Source organism: Leopardus geoffroyi, chromosome C1 (genome assembly GCF_018350155.1).
Source record: "Leopardus geoffroyi isolate Oge1 chromosome C1, O.geoffroyi_Oge1_pat1.0, whole genome shotgun sequence".
Lineage (NCBI taxonomy): Eukaryota > Metazoa > Chordata > Mammalia > Carnivora > Felidae > Leopardus > Leopardus geoffroyi.
The window spans coordinates 193,296,078-193,315,618 of NC_059328.1; the positions used below are offsets into that span (position 1 = coordinate 193,296,078).

The 19,541-nt window shown below is 44.2% G+C and overlaps 1 long non-coding RNA gene across 5 annotated transcripts in view; it reads right to left on the minus strand.

Annotated features, from left to right (window-relative positions):
- Positions 1–463: 463 nt before the first annotated feature.
- LOC123599380 overlaps positions 464–19,541 on the minus strand; it is a 76,533-nt gene continuing 57,455 nt past the window's right edge. For 3 of the 5 annotated variants that reach the window (XR_006713123.1, XR_006713125.1, XR_006713121.1), the window contains exons 2-4: positions 9,546–9,630; positions 8,882–8,992; positions 6,171–7,022 (exon numbers count right to left, since the gene is read on the minus strand). This is a non-coding gene — a long non-coding RNA (uncharacterized LOC123599380). Of the gene's footprint in view, positions 1,262–1,325; positions 1,923–6,170; positions 7,023–8,881; positions 8,993–9,545; positions 9,631–19,541 lie in introns of those variants that run through there. The other 2 variants (XR_006713122.1, XR_006713124.1) reach the window with 2 other exon arrangements.

The following is a 19,541-nucleotide window of genomic DNA, read 5'->3' on the forward strand; positions in this document are numbered from 1 at the left end:
CTGAGCCACCCAGGCTCCCTGAGGTGGCCTGTATCTTCTGCTGGGCACTCCGTGACTGCTCACTTACTTGCCCAAATTAGATTTGTACATTCACCTCCTTGTCATTATCACACAGGGAGAGGTTCATCATCCTGGATCCCAGGTTGACATTAGTTCTTCCCTGATGAAAATCTTAATGCAGCTGGTTTTCCTCCAAACGTGTGCAAAACATATTATGTTCCTTTGATCAAAATTATGCAAAGAACCAGATGTTTGCTTTTCATTATCTTACAAATAACAGTTGGTATTTGAATGACCTTACCTGGTCTTTTACTGTCCTTGTCCTTCCAATTCTGTTTGGGGGGGGGGGTTCACACACATAACTGTGTTGTTTTTCTCAGATTATTTTCTTAGACTGAACTTGAACATACTAACACAGTGTTTTGGTTTTCTCTTGCTACAGTAACAAATTGCCACACATCTCCAGGCTTAAAATAACATTCATTTATTATTTTGTAACTTCTCGTGGGTCAGAAGTGCGGGCACAGCAGGGCTCAAGGGTTTTCTCTGCTCCAGGTCTCACAAGGCAGAATCAAGAGCTGCCTTCTTTTCTGGAGGCTCTGGGGAAGAATCTACTTCCAAGCTTTTTCAGTTGTCAGAATTTCATTCCTTGCGGTGGTAGGATTGAAGTCCCTGTTTGCTCGCCTGCTGTCAGCCAGGAGCTGCAGTCAACTCCTAGACACCTCTCTTCGCCCCGGCAGGTGTCTCCCTATGCTCAGGGCGGGTAACAGCACTTTGATGCCCTTCTCACGCTTGGAGCCTCTCTCTTGGATTCCCTCTCCTGCCTCCTATTTCACTGCATATCTTTGACTCCAACCAGAGACCGTTCTCTGCTTCAAAGGGCCCACCTGGATTATCCACATCCATAACCATAATTGCAGATGCAAAGCCCCTTTTATCATGCAAGGAAACACATTCCAGGGAGCAGGGCTTGGACACCTTTGGAGGCCATTCTGCCCATCACATATAGCTCATCAGATTCGTTCCTCATCACTTTCTCTACTCCAAAGGAACTCATACTTTTTATGGAAAAGGTACTGAATTTGGGGATTCCATTCTGCGGTGTCACCGGGATGTATTCAGTTTGAAGTAGAGATATTTCATCTGGCTTTTCAGAGTTTACGTAAAATACCTTCCCAAGGCAAATTTTACTCTGTGCTCACCAATCAGCATTCCAAATAAAATTCAACCTCCCAGGTAACTAGATATCATGAAGGAACTCCTTAGGATAGGGAATGCAAAAAATTAAGTCAATAGAAGTTAAAGTAAATAAAAATACATAAAAAAATAATATATAAATGTCAATTTGAAATACATATTAAAATAGAATGATGGCATTCTGATATCAACTGGCATTGGTAATATCAGTCAATAACCAAAAGAATAATCATGTGTAAAAAAAAAAAAAAAGAAAGAATGATCATGTCTAGGAGGACTTAAAACTTCTAGTCTCCTCACTCTGATAGAGTGACTTAACTGAGGCGATCCCGTGAGAGATTGTGTCACCAGGGCCAGATAACAGCCTCATCATCTCTCTCTTCACAAAATCACACCTCTGAAGAGAGATATAGGAAGATAATTTTTACACAGAGGCTGACTGATAGAAGCATAGAAGCTTCTTCAAGAGTGTCTATCAAGACAGAAAATTCAGTAGCCCGGGACCTTGTGAGAAGACACTGGCTATTACTAGGTAGGGGTGGAGAGAGGGGTAATGGAAGTCCCAACTGGGAGGAATGAGCCATTCTGGAAGAGGTGCTACTTTTCTAGCCTTCCTCTCTCAGTATCCTGACTGTAATCGTTAATGAGGCCCACTTGGCATCTCAAGCAATTCCTGGGGATGTTCTTTATCAATGGGTTTTCACATATAACTAAAGAATTCCACCCTGCAGAATGGAAACCAAACCCACATGCATCATACACGCATATACATTATATGCATACACGTACTTATGTGCGTGTGTATATAGATGCATATATATTTAAATAGGATATAGGATTCTATGTGGGATTGTTGTTAATTTACAATCCTTCAGATCTCTGTTGCATCTCTGTGGGGCCAATGGGTCTGCATCAGAGTCTTAAACCCCGCCCCTTTTGTGTCTATATTATTTTGGTTTTCAAGCAGCCATACCTTTATATTATCATTTGACAGTATAGTCTAGGTTCCTTGGCTGGTCTAAATAATTAAGTCAACATAAGACAAGTTAACAACAACAACAATAACCAAAAAAACCTAAATGTAATTTTGTACAAACAAAACCCTCCAAAGATATGAGACTCAGTGGCAGTCAGAGAATTGAGGCTTATGTGCCATCCTGAGCTAAGGAATGTGATAGGGGTCTGGGGCTTCCAAGAGTGTATGGAGGGGGGCAACTCACAGGAAGATAACAAGAGCCCATGTTCAGTAATCAGATGTTTTCCCTGCCATGCAGGTAGGTCTTTCAAGAAAAAAATGCTATCTCTGGTAATAGCTCTCTTTCTGAGCCAGGACGCCTATCTAAATTCTTTAAGGCCACGTAGTATTCCATCGTATATATATACACTGTATCTTCTTTATACTCAACAATGAAAAAGAATGAAATCTCGCCACTTGCCACAACACGGATGAAACTAGAGGGTATTATGCGAAGCAGAAGGAGTCAGAGAAAGACAGATATCACATGATCTCACTCAGAAGCGGAATTTGGGAAACACAGCAGACGAACATAGGGGAAAGGAAGGCAAAATAAGATAAAACCAGAGAGGGAGGCAAACCATAAGAGGCTCTTGAATACAGAGAACAAACTGAGGGTTGGTGGGGCTGTGGGGGGTGGGGGGGTGGGGGGGTGGGGGGGGTGGGGGGGATGGGTTCAATGGATGATGGGCATCGAGGAGGGCACTTTTCAGAATGAGCACTAGGTGTGATATGTAAGCGATGAATCGCTGGGTTCTACTCCTGAAGCCAAGACCATACTGTATGTTAACGAGTTTGAATAAAAATAAACATAAACATTAATTAATTAATTAATTAATTAAGGCTGGTAAGGGATGGGTAAAAGTTTTTCCTGAGTCTACTGGCTCTTGACTGCCTTCAGTTCAAAGTAATCCACATGCTAAAGGGGTCCATTCTGGGGCGCCTGGGTGGCTCGGTCGGTTAAGCATCCGAATTCGGCTCAGATCATGATCTCACGGTCCGTGAGTTCGAGTCCCGCGTCGGGCTCTGTGCTGACAGCTCAGAGCCTGGAGCCTGCTTCGGATTCTGTGTCTCCCTCTCTCTCTGCCCCTCCCCTGTTCATGCTCTGTCTCTCCCTGTCTCAAAAAATAAACGTTAAAAGAAAAAAATTAAAGGGGTCCATTCTGAGGTGGTATACTCCACTCCCTTTCAATACCAAATACTACTTTTCCTTATTAATCACAACTAAACCTACAGAACGAGGGTTCCCCATCCACTGCTTTTCACCTCATATCAGAATTCTTACAACAGTACTGCTTTTTTTTTCAAGTTTATTTATTTTCAGAGAGAAAGAGCCAGAGAGCACGTGTGAGCAGGAGAGGGGCAGAGAGAGAGGGAGAGAGAGAGTCCCAAGCAGGCTCCGTGCTCGGCATGGACTCAGACACAGGGCTCGATCTCACTACCCCTTAGACCATGACCCGAGCCAAAATCTAGAGTCCAATACTCAACCGACTGAGCCTCCCCGGCTCCCCACAGAAGTGCTACTTTTATTCCTATAGTACTCTCTTCAGTATTTTTATTTTTTTTTTTTACTTTCTCGGTGCATGTTTGTTTCTTGTTATTTAGTATTGTATTACTTTCACCACTCGGCAAGAATTTGTGTACTCTCTGTAGACCCTTAAATCACCAGTTTAGGAAGAGGACTAGCAGGTCAAAGAGGAAAGAAGAGACACTCGCCAAACTCCAAATGCAGTCAGACACCATGAATATATCACAAAACAGGTCGACTTTCACAAAGCTTGGTTTTCATTAGATTCCCCTCCAACTTTTTCATAATCTAGGCTTCCTGCCCTGTGTTAATTATATTTCTGACCCAAAACCAACAAACTAAGAGGCTGCATGTTGTGATGGAGAGTGTGCTGGACCAGGAGCCAAAAACTGTGAGGTTTTGGGCCAATTCTGGAGCTAACCAGCTGTGTGACCTTGAACAAGTCACTTCATCTCTCCGAACTGTTGTCCCCTCACTTCTTCAGTGAACACTCAATAAAACTATGTCTATGATTTCTTCCCAACGTTGTGTCATTCTTTGATACTGGTTCCCTTTATTCTTACTGTTAATATACCGTGTAGAACAACATAGTTTACAATTCTTATACCCTATCCTAGGTCCTTATTACTATTTTTTTTTTACCAAACATAAATTATTACTCATGAGCTATATAACACTAAAAATGAGCACTACTGTTTTTGCAATTGCAAAAACAATTTTGTTGAATTTATTCGAGGTATGATTCAGCAAATGAGGTATTTAACGTGACACAGTGAAAGTAAACCTTGCTTTTAAACCCCAGCAAATAAAAACGGGATCTGAAAAGCTGGAGCTAAGACTGGCTGGGGTCCATCATCTTTATGAGAATAGAGGGACTGAGAACATAGCATTTGCCTAAGAACTGGGCAGATAATCTGGAGCAAGAGGGCAGAGGGTGGTAAATTGGTGGGAAAATTAAAGATGCATTTTTCCCCAGCTGTTTGATTTTTCACGCTGTTGAGTTCTGAGGTTACGGTATGTAACTCGAATATGAAACATCACTGGGAGGAAGGGAACTCATTTAATATTATGTTAGTTGTAGAATTATAACTAGGTGTAAAGCAAAGAAAGTAGTTATCTATTATTCATTCCTTCTGAATAGACATTTCCTGTCTGTGAATACAAAGCATGACTAGAATTCACTTGCCGAAACTCAGGGATGCTGCGAGAGAACATTTCATTTTCATTTGATCTGACCTTGTGTATGATAATGGAGCTTCCTTAAAACACTGGCGCTTGTCTGTTCTCCTTCTATTGCACCCCTGAGAATTATTCCTACCCCTGGCCTCACAGGACAGAAAATTAACCTTAGAAGTTTTCGGTGACTTGCTCAAGTCATGGCAGTGTTGTCTCTTTAGGCAATCCTGAAGAGATCTGGCCACAAAAACCAGTCAAGTTACTTATCTGTGTAGCTATATGTGACAGCTTATATGACATGAAACATTTCTCTCACTGACATCTGAACCCACTAACTGGCATGTGAGAGTGACCAGAAATTAACATACCTCATTGCTTAATCCAAGCATCTCTAAACCCGAGAAAGTGGCTTCTCTTTAGAGTGGTGGTAGGAAAGAGTCCCAGTGAGAGACGTCATACAGGACATAGGTGCATGGGACAGAAACATATCGGACACAGGTGGGCTGGCCACACAGATCGATCAGACACACAGTGTCTCAGGATCAACTGCTCACTCGACTGCTCTGTCTCCGCACCAAGGCCACCTTGATCTGAATCAAAGCATAAAACCCCAAGCTGCAAAGAACCTCAGTGAACAGAGATAAGACTCCTCTAGGTTTCCTTCTTTTGTTTTTGTTTTCTCCAATTAAGTTATGCAATAAATCAACTTAAAAATTCAGTTTTGACCTAGAATCTAATCTACTCCTTTGCTAAAAATTATTAAATCAGAACATAATCTCATTGAATTGATGTGTCATCCAGTTCAAGCCTAAATTGATGGCTAGTTGGATGGCTACGTGGGTGGATAGATGGGTGGGTGGTGGAAAGATAGATAGATGGATGGATGGATGGATGATAGATGGATATGAAATGGATGAATTCCCTTTCCTGGACTATAGTTACAGGCTCCAACTTCTAAAAATACATAATGTATATCTTCGTGTAGATACCCCTTTGCTAAAATCCTGCACTGATTAAAAAGTGAATCTAAATTTTCTCTGATAAGCTTTTTATCATGTTCACAAGAAGGAGAAGTCTGATATAAAGTAGTAAAACAAAAATAAACAAACCTATAATTTGGAGTAGCAGCTCTGGGGACAATAACAAGGTTTTCCAATCTCCCAGATCATAATTAACAGTGTAAAGAATTAAAGGGAAGTTCAGGAAGGAGTGCTTAAACCTTTTTGTAAATTTAAAAACAAGTAATGATCTCCATTGCTGTTCTCCAGGTTTATTCAAATTTGGACAATTAGGACAATTAAACATAAAACAGAGACAGTTCTAAAGAGGGAGCTGCAACAAAGCAGAATAATTGCTGGTACGGGCTATCAAATTTACATAAAAAAAGATTAAAAAGCTGATTTACATTTAAAAAACAAGATCAGGCAACATCTAAAATAGATAACACAACCCGCTGAGAAGAGTTCTTTTCATCAATAAAGGAGAAGCAAAGGTGATTATACATAACAAAACTAATCTTCTATATTGCTTTAATCACCTAAAACCACTTTAACTGTTTATTTGGGAACTGTTATGTGAAAAAAAAATATTGCATGTAAAAGTGTCTAATTTCCAGGTTGCATTAAAACATAGACACCATCAGGATTCTGTTTATCACCTGCTCTCTTCTCTAGATCCTGTCTTCTCTTGGTTATCAAAGTTTTCACCAATTGCAAACCTACCCATTCTAGAACTTGAAAATTTGCCATGTAATTGGCTTAACAGATGCTTCCAGAAGAGCAATTCTGTTTATTGTCACAGCATCCCATGAACAATGTAAATTGTAAAGCCTTTTCCTTCCTGGACTGAGCATCTATGCGGCATTTTGAACTTTTTTTCAAAATAAAGAACATAATTACCTGAAGTTCAATGTGTGCCATAACCAGATCCTTTGTTAATATTTACTCTGATGTGGGGTTTTCTTCCAAGAACAGTTATTTATTTGTTAGTTCAGTACCTTCATTATGTGAGCTTAAAGAATCAAAAACACTTAAACAGATCTCAATACTGGGAGCCCATTTGCCATTAATATATATTGTTGTTCTTAAAGCTTCTTGTTAAATCACCCTAGAAGTTAAGAAGAAAATTACAATTATCCCAGGCATGATTTTAGGCTGATTAAAAAAAAACAGACAGAAGCTAGAAATTGGGATAAGTTCCCATTTCAGTCCATTTGTCCACAAGTAATGAAATACTGATGATATCAAGAGATTTTTAAGGTACCAAATGATGGGGTTCAGGACATACTGCCCCCAAATACGGCACCTCAGCATGTTGAATATCTTAAGCTAAAGGAATCTGAGAAACACCGAGTGTAGGAAGGATTCACTAACTTCCCCCTTCTCCCCTAAAGCAGGTGATAAGACCCTAGGTTGGGGCGCCTGCGTGGTTCAGTCGGTTGAGCATCCAACTCTTGATTTCGGCTCAGGTTATGATCCCAGATCATGGGTCTGGGACTCATGAGTCCCAGAGTCGTGGGACTGAGCCCCACATCAGGCTCCATGCTGAGCATGGAGCTTGCCTAAGATTCCACCCGCCCCCCCCCCCCCTCTTAAATACAGAGAACAAACTAAGGGTGGCTGGAGGGGTGGGGGAAGGGAGGGACTAAATGGGTGATGGGCACTAAGGAGGCCATTTTTGGGGACGAGCACTGGGTAGTATATGTAAGTGATAAATCACTAAAGTGTACTCCTGAAATCATTATTACATCTTATGTTAACTAACTTGGATTTAAGTAAAATTTTTAAATAAAAAAAAAAAAAAAAGATGCTCTTGCCCTCTGCCCCTCCCCCATCTGAAAAAAATGAACAAAAATTTAAAAAATGACGATTCTCAGTTGAGAGGCACCCTCCCTATCCCCGGAAGAAACGAACAACCTTGTCTTCCAAGACCAGGAATCTTAACAAACAGGCCTTGCTAAGTTTCCCTCCGTTTACTACCTTTAGCTCGTACCCCTTTGTCCTATCACATTTCCCCATAACTTTCAATTCTTTATCAAACCTATAGCATAAAAACACTGAGGGCCAGCCCTTTCTTTAGGTCTTCATCTCCATATGAAGGCTCCCGTGTCACATGAAACTTATAGTAAAATATTAAACAAATATTCGTCTCTCCGTTGTTACGGGGGCCCCAGCTGAAAACCCAGAAAGGTAGAAGGAAAAAGTGTTTTTCCTCCCTCCACAACAGACCACAGATCAAACGACATGAATGAAAATGAAATTGAAATTTAAGACAAAAAAGGGGAAGATAGATTTGACTTTAGTCTTACAAGTTCTCTGAAAACTCTCAAATTTCCGTAGCTCCCGTAGCTGGCCAGTGCCCGCTGGATGTTATCTACTATTGCGTGTGTTTGTGGATCAAATAGCAATAAAGGACTTCAAATATCTAGCCAAGGGGGGCATCACTCTTCTTCTTGTCGAATGACTCCTATTCCCCACTCATTTCTATTATAAAGAGGACATGTGATCCACAGGAAACAAAGAAAGATTGTGGCCAAAAAAGATGTGGCAAGAAGCCGGTCAGCACTCTGGCCTCTCTTGAACTGTGGTCCCCAGTGTACTGAATTCCCCAGAAACAGAAAACATCAGGTACCTTTACCATGGAGAGGCATCAGTTAACCCCTCCCCTTATCAGGTCGGTAAATCTGTAACTTCCTACATCTGATTTATTTTAAAGTAACGCCTTTAAAGAGTATCACAAAAGCTAGAGGACAAAATAAGTTTAAAGACAAGCCAGTAACCCCCTCCCCCCCCACACACACACATAGAATGAAGCAGTAACATAACTCCTATAATGACAGGATTCCAAAACGTTAAACCTCTACTAATATTTGTGGTTGTACTAATGCATCTCTTTCCTTGGGAACAGGGATGAGAGAAACATGGGATTGAATCCAAGAGAGAGAATGAGCTAAAACTAGGTGAGACCTTCAGTTTTGCCACTAAGGTTCGCCAGGACTCGGGGTCGGAGACTTCACCTCAGCACGTCTTAGCCTCCCCCCTTCAGCAGAATGACCTCGGTGGCTTTCCTGCCAAGCTCTATGAGAAAATGAAAAGATGAACTTAGAAACTGCAAGTCACTATAGACGCCTTGGATACAGGTCCTATAAATATTTATCACTGTCGTTACTTCACCGTAAAACATGCTGCAGCCCCAGACATAACCATTTCAACTACACATACAACAGGAAGAGAAGACACAACTATTTCAACTACACATACAACAGGAAGAGAAGACAACAGCTTGCTTTCACGAGGTACCATATGAACAGGAATCAGTCAGCATTCACCCAGGGAATATTTGTAAACGGCCACGATATGCTCATATAGGAAGTACATAAAAGATACAGCCTATACTTCAAGAATTATGCAAGATAAAAGGGGAAACAGGGCAAAAACATACAGAATATCAAAACATGCAACAAGAAAAGCTGTAAACAAAAGAACAAACAGTAGGTGGCTCTCATAAGCATAACAATGAGTGAAGGAGGCCGGACACAAAGGAATACATACTGCATGATTCCATTCTATATGAAGTCCAAGAATGCCGCACCTAGTCTAGTCTGTAATTAGAAGTCAGAAGAGTGCTTACCTCTTACTGGCAGGTGGATGATAATAGACTGAGAAGGAGCATGGGGCGCTGGAAACGTTCTAGATCTTGATCCAGGTGGCAGTTTCTGGGGAAAATACACATGTAAAAATTCAGCCACCTGCATGCTTGAGATGTATGTCTTTTATGTACGTTATACCATACATTTTTTTAATTTTTTTTTTAAATTTTTTTTTCAACGTTTATTTATTTTGGGGACAGAGAGAGATGGAGCATAAACGGGGGAGGGGCAGAGAGAGAGGGAGACACAGAATCGGAAACAGGCTCCAGGCTCTGAGCCATCAGCCCAGAGCCCGACGCGGGGCTCGAACTCCCGGACCCCGAGATCGTCACCTGGCTGAAGTCGGACGCTTAACCGACTGCGCCACCCAGGCGCCCCTTAATTTTTTTTTTTAAAAGAAGGGTACAGGTGCCTTCAATTTGAGTACAGCTCTGTGGAATTAGGCTTCATGAATGTCAGCGGGATACAGTAGTGCCCAGAGTGGCCAGAGAGACAGGGTCCCTCAGAGATTGATTTAGGCTTCTGTGTGATGAGGGGCTCGATTTGGCAAAAAGGAAGGGCGAGGGCACTTTCCAAAAAGGAAGAGCAAGGAGTTCCCAGAGAGTCCAAGGCCATGTTGGCAAATCATCAAAAATACCAGGGACCTAGGACCACAACCAAAGGCTCATGGACGAAAGATCTGGCCAAGCAGAGCAAGTGGCAACCAGTGTCTCTGACTCAAGAATTTTGGTGACATAAGGTATCCAGAGACAGTTGAGGGTCAGGATGTTTAAAGTCTTCTCACTCCCGGTGAAAGTCAGAGCTCAAACAACTGTTTGGTCCACTGACGTGTCATATGCGGTCATCAAAATGGCGTCTATTTATCCCAAGAGCATCTGAGAAGCAGCGGCTGCCAAATCCACTGCATGCACCACAGAGGAAGAGCACCTTTCTCTCTCCACCTTTCACACTTACCATTTCTCCAGCCATTAGATCAGGAGAAGGGCCAGGCTTCCTGAAGCAGAGCCTGAGATGGGAATTCAAGGGGGTGCATGATTTACTGAGGATGTACTCAAAAGAGAAAACTGTCAGAAGGTGAAAGGGACAGAGTGGGGAAGAGCGAAGGAAGGGAGACCTGGCCGAGGTGCAGCCCTTTAGGCAAGGAGTTTTGCCTTCTGTGCCATCATGTCAATCATTTACCACAGGATGGCTGGAGAGGACAGTAGCCTCCTGTCCGGTGGTTCCTGTTGGCCCCGGGCAATTCCTTGGAGAAAGGGAAGCTGGAGATAATGTGCCAGCCTGGTAGAAGGATGCAGGCTGGGCAGCGGCCACTACAGAAGCTACCAGAGCCCTCCGCTCATCCTTAAATTAGTTCACGTTGGTTGGGGCGCCTGGGTGGCTCAGTCAGTTGAGCATCCGACTTCAGCTCAGGTCACGATCTCACTGGTTCATGGGTTCGGGCCCCGCGTCGGGCTCTGTGCGGACAGCTCAGACTTGAGCCTGTTTCAGCCTCTGTGTCTCCCTCTCTCTCTGCCCCTCCCTTGTTTGCACTGTGTGTGTGTGTGTGTGTGTGTGTGTGTGTCTCAAAAATAAACATTTACAAAAATAAAAATCTTTAAAAAAAAATTAGTTCATGTCCGCAACCAGACCAGCCATTACACTGTCCTCATGATTTCAACTTCTCAAAAAACTTGTTTGTTTGCCCTACAAAAGAAATTTCATCTTAATAGCAGAGACGCAGATTGGTTTTGGTGACACTTCACATCTCCTGTGTTAACAGCAATAGTAAACCAAAATGACAATCATTAGCAGTAGGCTGTGGTAATAGGCTCGTTTGCCTTCAGAAATGAATTCCCTTCAGATCCCGGGAAATTTGGGAATAAGAAACAGAATGAGAGTTCGGGAGGGGGACAGAGAGTGTCTTCTCCCAAGCTATAAATCATAGAAATTGAATTAGATCATCTCAAATTGAGGGACAAAAAGCCAGTTATAGATCCATTTCACGACACTGGCTGACACGGATTCCATTTGTGACTCACTGAGGAGCATTACTTATTCTGAGTGCTCCTTATTGTCAGAATAAGACAATGCAAGCACTTAACATGAAGACATGTGTAACGTTACTGGAGGACAGAGGGAAGAGGGAGATCCCACGGTTTGCCTAGAAAGCAAACAGCGTCAGGCGTATGCATTTCTGAAGACTGCTCTCGGCATCTCTGTGAAATTCTGCTTTTTGCATAGCTCAAAATTTATAAGATCCTATTCTCTTTCCAGACACAGTCAGCACAATCAAATCACTTTAATCGCAACCTTAGGGCTTGACTAGACCAAAACCAGAAACTACGTGTATCAGTCAGCGATCCAGCTAGGGTAACTTAAGGAAGAGTTAGTTAATGAAGAGTTTATTTGTGAGTGTGGGTAGGGTTAAGAGAAACCCACAAGGACGGTGAAGCACCTTGGGGCTAGCATTTCAGAACCGTCACCTGCCCTAGGTGAGAGGGGGAGGGAGCCACCCAGCGGGGCTGGGACCTGAGAGTTGTGGCCTCGGGGGGAAGGCTGCACCTTCTGGGAAAGCGAGCTGGGCAGATGAACACCCCACTCTCTTCTCCTGCCTACCTGTCAATGCCACCCTCGTCTGAATCCATCCAGAATCTGGGGAACTCGGGTCTGCCCAATGCAGTCCACACAGGATACAGAGCAGGTTGGAAAAAATTAGAGGGCAGATCTGGGGCAGCAAGCGGATAATATCCGACTATCCTGAGCATGGAGTTGATATCTTTTCCAAATGTTGGAAGTTACAGTTTTAAGCGGGGGGTGAAAAAAAGTAGTTCCCTTCAATGTATTCCTTCTGGGAAGTGCTTCACGTATTATCGATAATCACAACTGCCATAGGCCAGGCACTGTACCAGATGCTTTACTGGTAGTTATTTTATGTTATTTAACGCTCATCATAAGTCTGTGTGACGGATAAAATTAGCTTCGTTTTGCAAATGGTCAACTTGAGGCATATAGGGGGCCAAGTACCTGGCTTCACAGGGAGGCAGCACAGGAATCCAGGCAAGACCCGGGACGCTCTGATGTCAAAGCGCGCGTGCCGTCTGTTCCATTTCCCTATAGCAAAGATGCTGCCGGTGCTGAAAACACTTTAGAAGTCCTCCCCTGAGTTGCTTCTAGAGTGTTTTTAAAAGCCTTACCCGCGACCCCAAAATCAGTCGCATTACTTTATAGCCACACATTCTTAACAACAAAAGAAGATGGTGATGATTCATCCTCGCCACGTTCACCAGATGTAAGGCCAGATGATGCTTGACTATTTCTAAAAGTCAAATTAGATTCACCCTCAAAGGACTGAGGATATTAAAAGGAAGCTTTGAAACATAACTCCAAGAAAGAAGTCTCAAAAAACAACATCTGTAAGGCTGGACATCCCAATTCAGAAAGGGATGACTTTAAAACCAACGTCGGTTTTCCCACAGAAGACTCCTAGACCCCCAAAAGGGGTCCATCGTTTATTTAGGGGAGCAAGAACATTGGAAACAACCTAAATCTCCCAAAATAGTAATTAAACGTGTTTGCGTACCACCTGTGTCTACACTGCTTCCCACCTCCTCCCCCACCCCCCTTCATCAGATGGAAACCAACAAGGGGCAGGGACCGGCTACCTTGTTCAACTGCTCTACCCAGCTCTGTGTACCAAGCCGGGTACATGGTAGGCCCTCAGTAGATATCTACTGAATGAATGAATGAATGAATGAATGAATGAATGAATGAAATTCCTCTTCCTTCCTAGAGCACAACCTTTGCGTAAATATCCCATACCTTGGTGTCATTCTGCATGAAGAAGAACCAGTTATGATGAACACAAAGTGTTTTGTTCCGTTACATATGAGACCAGCAAATCATCTACGGACTCATCTATGGGAAAGTAAGAAATAAATAACCCCCTCCTCGTCTCATCCTCTACACTACACCCCCACACCAGCTTCCCTCTCTCCCTCACACCCTCAAGTGTCAAAACAATCACCAGTTCTGTTTGGCAGGCACCAAGCATCCTTTTCTTGCGAGGCCATCCAAAAAACTAATGAGTATTATTCCATCTCTTCCACAGCCATACAATCGGCTAATACTAAAAGCGCTAAGAGAGATGGTGTTTTGCTGGTTCACATCTAAAATTTAGACAATCAACCATGAATGCCTCAGGCTGATCACATGCTGGGAGAAGCAATAATAGAACGTCTGGCCAGATTTCCCTGCCAACTGGAAGGCCCAGGTTGGGGAGCAGATGTGCTGGAGAGGTGATACATTTGGTTTTCAGTGGGGAGGGTCTGTGGGTCTCATCTGTCTTCCGCACCCCTACTGGTCAGCTCAGAGCTCAGCGCTAGTGACAGCTGCTTAAGGACCTGCCCTTGTGTGTGCTCTCCGGTCGCGGGGGAGGGAGGTGGCCCACGGAGGACACGGCCCCACAGTGTTCTGTGACCCGCTGGCACTGCAAGGTTTTGCTCACGGGCTCCTTTTTGGTGTAGAGTCACCCCTTCCTTTCCCCACAGCCAGAGTTTGGTGGCATTCTCTTAGGTGATCTCGCCCCCCCGCCCGCCCCCCACCCCGCCACGCTAGGGAAGTCTAGCTCCTGCGTCTGGAAGCAGCCTGCAGATTCCGCGTCAGCTGGAAGCCACGGATGACCAACTGCAGAATCAATAGGCCTCTGTCACTGTCACGTGAGGGAGACCCCGAGCTTATCAGCAGCATCATAATAAGTACCTATTTGCCTGACATCTCTTCAATCAATAACTTTGTTATTGTTTGCATTATCTGACTATAAGTTTGGTCAATATACCCAGCTAATGGGTAACACGAGCCAGGATTGCATTTCAATTTTTTTTCCCCCCTTAAGTTTAACTCTCTGTGTGCCAGGTAGGAGTCGCTAAGGGAAACTCTCCAGCTTTACTTTGCCTTTTAGGAGTTTTATAGAACCTCTCCAAGATATGAGCTGTCTTGAGACAAGGAAATCAATGTTGCTCACGTCTAACCCAAATTAAATAAACCCTGCCTTTCTTTGCTATTATTTTTATTAGGTTTTCACAACGATCGGCAGATGGGTGTGTGTGTGTGTGTGTGTGTGTGTGTTTCCTTTACTTAATGCATTGGAGAGAAGAGAATACACTTGCTAGCAGGTGGATCAAAATGCACAAAGCAAATGGTATCAGCTGGGTGGAAAGGGTGTATGGGTCTAAAGAGGTTTTGAACCCCTCCCCATGATCAGCCCAAGATATATATGGTAACACCACAATAAAAACAAGTACCCTTGAATTGTGTCACAAGTCTGCAACACACTGGAGGGACCTGACCACTGTCGCGTGAATTGCTGGCAGATGGCCCAGCACGTGGCGGTGGCTTTAGCTGGCCTCTGACCCTTCTCAGGATTGCATGTGGCTCTTGGTGGAGATCAGGCCCCAAAAGGTTATGGCTAATAATAACAAAAGGAATAAAACTTGGAGCAACAAAGTGTGCCTTGCACAGAATGCTCTGAAATTCTTGTCACATTAAAAATATTTACTGGCTTCTCCAGTCCAGATTTAGTGGCAACCCCAAGTACCGAAGGAATAAACAAATTACTCACTTACCAGAATGAGTCTGGTAGTATCATCTCCTGTTTCATTTTTCTGCCTTTCGGTGCTTTTTTTTTTTCTTTTTTACATTGGTTCAAAGAAGTCACTCATATACAACTGCACTGATAATGGAGTAGAAATATACAGATCACAGGCAGCTTTCTTTTTAATAAATTAATTTTAAAAGTGTGCTACGGGAGTTTCCCGTCGCAAACCACGGCTTCCCGGGTCGTACCTGGGCAGACCTACAGCCCATCGAGGCTGGCCCCTGAGTTTACAGCTGAGGCCAGAGAGAGGGGGCGGCTGCTCAAGGCAAACCCAGTGTCATCCCTGCTCTAGATCTGAAATCCCTGCCTTCAGTTCCCCTGCTCTCCAGGCCTCCCACACACCTTTGGACTTTTCCGTCCTTATTTCTCCACTTCTCATCCTTCATCTGTTCATTTCTTGGCTGTTCATTAGTGAGGACATGGAGAGAAGGGGTAGCTGCTTAGCATGAGGCAAACATTTGCCCTGTCTCACCCCGGCTGTGTCATTCCGACCCCCTTTGCCTCCTGTAAGGAACAGGAAAACAGGAGGAGGGACATGGGAAACAAAGACAGTGCCAGAGAGTGAAGAATGACATAGGAAAGGTGAGGGCGGTGGCATGCCCACCTAGTCAGCCACAGGAGGTGTGAATAAACTCCTGCCCCAATGCTCTCCTTCCGTCCTGCTCTGACTATTAACCTAAAGTCCTAACAAGAATTGATCCAGCTAACAAATAGATCCAAAGGGGCTAACGGGATGGATATGGATGTATCATGGGAAATAATGAGTCATGGAAAATTATGAATGGAAAACAAGTGTGATCAATACATGGCTATAGATGTGAGGGAGTGGGTAATGATTCCGAGGACTGACTGCTTTGTTTCGCATCATGACTGATGGCGTTCTGGATGTGCTACCCTAAAATACGCACCTTGGTCTGTTCGATATATTTAAGCTATAGGAGTTCAAGATACAGCAGGTGTAGGAGGGACTCTCTAACTTCCTCGTCCCCCCTGAAAGAGGTCACACATAAGAGCGTCACGTGAGAGGTGCCCTCCCTATAAGTGGAGGAAAGGAGTGTCCTCGTCTCCCAAGATGGAGGGACACTGAAAAGAACCCAAGCCAACAGACCTTGCCAAGTTTCCCACAGTTTACGCCATTGAGCTCCTACCCTTTGCCTTATCACATCTTTCCATGACTCTTCATTCCTCATCCAACCTACCATAGAAACACTCAATTTTAACCATTTCTGAAGGCCTTCATTTCCTTATGAAGGCTCTTGTATCACATAAAATTGATGTTAAATAAATATGTTTGCTTTTCTCCCATTTATCTGTCTTTGTCACTTTAATTTTCAGACCCAACCAGGGATCCTAAGAAAGCAGAGGAAAACTTTTTTCCTTCCCCACATGACATTTATCACTGGAACACGTGTGCCCCAGATTGAGCCATACGACCACGACCAAGGTTCTAGCATCCTGTGCTGATGGACTCGACTGAACCCAGCATACTTTTTTTTTTTGATGTTTATGTTTATTTCTTTGTGTGAGAGAGAGAGAGAGAGAGCAAGCAGGGGAGGGTCAGAGAGAGAGGGAGACACAGAATCCAAAGCAGACTCCAGGCTCTGAGCCGTCAGCACAGAGCCTGACACGGGGCTCGAATCCATGAGTTGTGAGATCGCGACAAGAGCCCAAGTCAGATGCTTCACTGACTGAGCCACCCAGGCATCTGAACCCAAGTTACTGCTTTAGCTTTCTTATCTTCTGGCTAAAACCAAATGCCGAGACTCCACATTTAGGTCCTGCTCTTTATCTTTCAGTCACATGATCCTATCTTTCAAGTAGAGGTGACATGCAGAGAGAAGGTTATTGACAGGTGCCACATGATCTCGTGTGCCCGTGAACCTCAGAGAGAGCTCAAGGAGAAAGGAGGGACCAGCTGGGTTGCGTGGAATATTCCTGCACCGGGCATGCTGAGTCGGTGACATAGTCAGTACTCCAGCCTGAACGCAGCCTGTTCCTTTCCCCTTCTGTGCAGACGTGTTGTCCACTTTGTTGCCCACTCCACAGTCTACAATCCTAAATTCTAACCAGGTGTCCCCAGTCGTGAACTGGCAGGTTTTAGTTAATGATCTGCCCTTTCCAACACAGAATTCTGATATAGGACTGACTCAAGGTTTCCCAATTCCTGGCCAGCAAATAACAGGATGCTGTAGAAATTAAGTTCGTTTAAGAAAGCCGGTCCTTTGGGGCGCTTGGGTGGCTCCGTCGGTTGGGCGTCCTGACTTCGGCTCAGGTCATGATCTCACAGTCCGTGGGTGCAGGCCCGGCATCCGGCCCTTGCTGACAGCTCGGGGCCTGGAGCCTGCTTCAGATTCTGTGTCTCCCTCTCTCTCTGCCCCTCCCCCACTCACACTCTGTCTCTCTCTCTCAAAAATAAAATTAAAAAAACATAAAAAAAAAGAGAAAGCCTGTCCTTTGTGCTGTAAACTGAAACACAGCCATTCAGCCTCTCCAGTCATCGTCAGACCCGTGTTTCTTGCACACAGAATGAAGTTGGAAGGTCAAAGCCCGAGTCATCCGTCGCTGCATCCTATGCTCTTGCTTTGTTAGGCTGGCAAGGAAGTGCCTGATTCTGGTATATTTGCATTAGTCCTACTAACACATTTCCAAGTTCTCTCTCACTGCCACATTCCTTGAACCGGGTCAACTCTGGGAGGAGAGGTTTGCTTTTCCTTCCTGTAACCTCCGAACTGATTTAATTAAGCATCTCCTCCAGCCCCGATTTATAGGCTGGAAAGTGTTCTCGCAGCAACCCCTCGATGTGCTGTGTTTTTCAATGAGCAGAAAGGCAGGAAGTTCAACGGAAACACCATTCTGAGTGTCTGCCGCCACCTTGAGAGCAGGTGCCAATGAGCACACTCTTCTCTGAACATTTCATGGCAAAGGGTGAGATAAATGAGCAGTTTTCCTCTGGTAACTTAGCGCAGTTCTAGAAGTGTTGATGAGAGGATCACTAAATCCTTCCCCACCCCGGGCTCCTGGGGAGGGCAAAGCTTTCTCCAGCCTCCTGCCGTGAGGAAATAACCTTTATATCTTTATTTTGGAAATCACACAGTTTTGGGGCGCCTGGGGGGCTCCGTCGGTTAAGCGGCCGGCCGACTTCAGCTCAGGTCATGACCTCGCGCTCCAGGAGTTCGAGCCCCACGTGGGGCTCTGCCCTGACAGCTCAGAGCCTGGAGCCTGTTTCGGATTCTGTGTCTCCCTCTCTCTGACCCTCCCTCATTCATGCTCTGTCTCTCTCTGTCTCAAAAATAAATAAACGTTAAAAAATTAAAAAAAAATTTTAAAAATCACAGGTTTTTTTTCAAGGTTAAAACTAACACTAAGAAAACCTGAACACACAAGGGTAGGAGGGCTGAAGAAAGCAAATGGGCAAAAAGAAGAAAGGATGTCTCTGCTGAGTCTGCCCCTAGTGACATTTGGCTCTACGGTCAGACCCCGGATGTCCTCTCCCCGTTTGACAATCCGGACCTTGCAACCTGCCACCCGGGAAGGAAGGAAACCAAACTTCGCATAGGAAATGCCCTCTCCTGGTCTTTCAAAAGCTTCAACCTCAGAATGAAATCTGACAAAAGAAACAAATTAGATAAATTGCCGCGCTAAGGGTTTTGGATTGCTCAGATTAAAGAAACTGCAGCGTTGTTGGGCCAGGGCGCAATCATCTTCTGCAGTCTGGGGCAAAAATAAAGTTTTCCTCCCTTCAGCTGTCCTCGCTGGCCAGGGTGCATTTTCTGAAGATAATGAATGGACCCAGGGACCTACAGAAACCTGAGCGTCCGTGAAAGCCAGGCAAGTAACATGCGTGAACGAGACTGGATTGGTAAGAAATTGTATGCAATCTTTCCAGATTTTTAAATGTTAACTCATTCAATTAAAAGAAAACACACTGTTCCTTTGATGTTTATTGAGCACTTTCTATGTTCCAGGCATTTATAAATCCATTAGAAAGTACATCCTCACAAGAGCTGTGCGAGGCAGACACCGATCGCGGATGGGGAAAGGTGGGTCTAAGACGCAAGACCAACGTCTGCCCACAGCAGACTCCGCGTTTTATCCGCCACCCCAGACTGCCCGGGAGTTTTCACAGACAGAGAAGCTGAGGCTCCCTGGGGTTAAACAATGTGGCCAGGATCTTAAAAGAGCAGGGTGATTTTTAAAAAGAAGTCATCAAACCACAGAAACAGAACAGAATGTGAAAGAGACCCGCTGGAAAAGAAAAAAGAAACATGAGAAAAAAGATAAATGCCATTGTTAGATCAGGACAGCCTTGACCTAATGGCTGCCCAGGCCATAAGATAAAGATGTT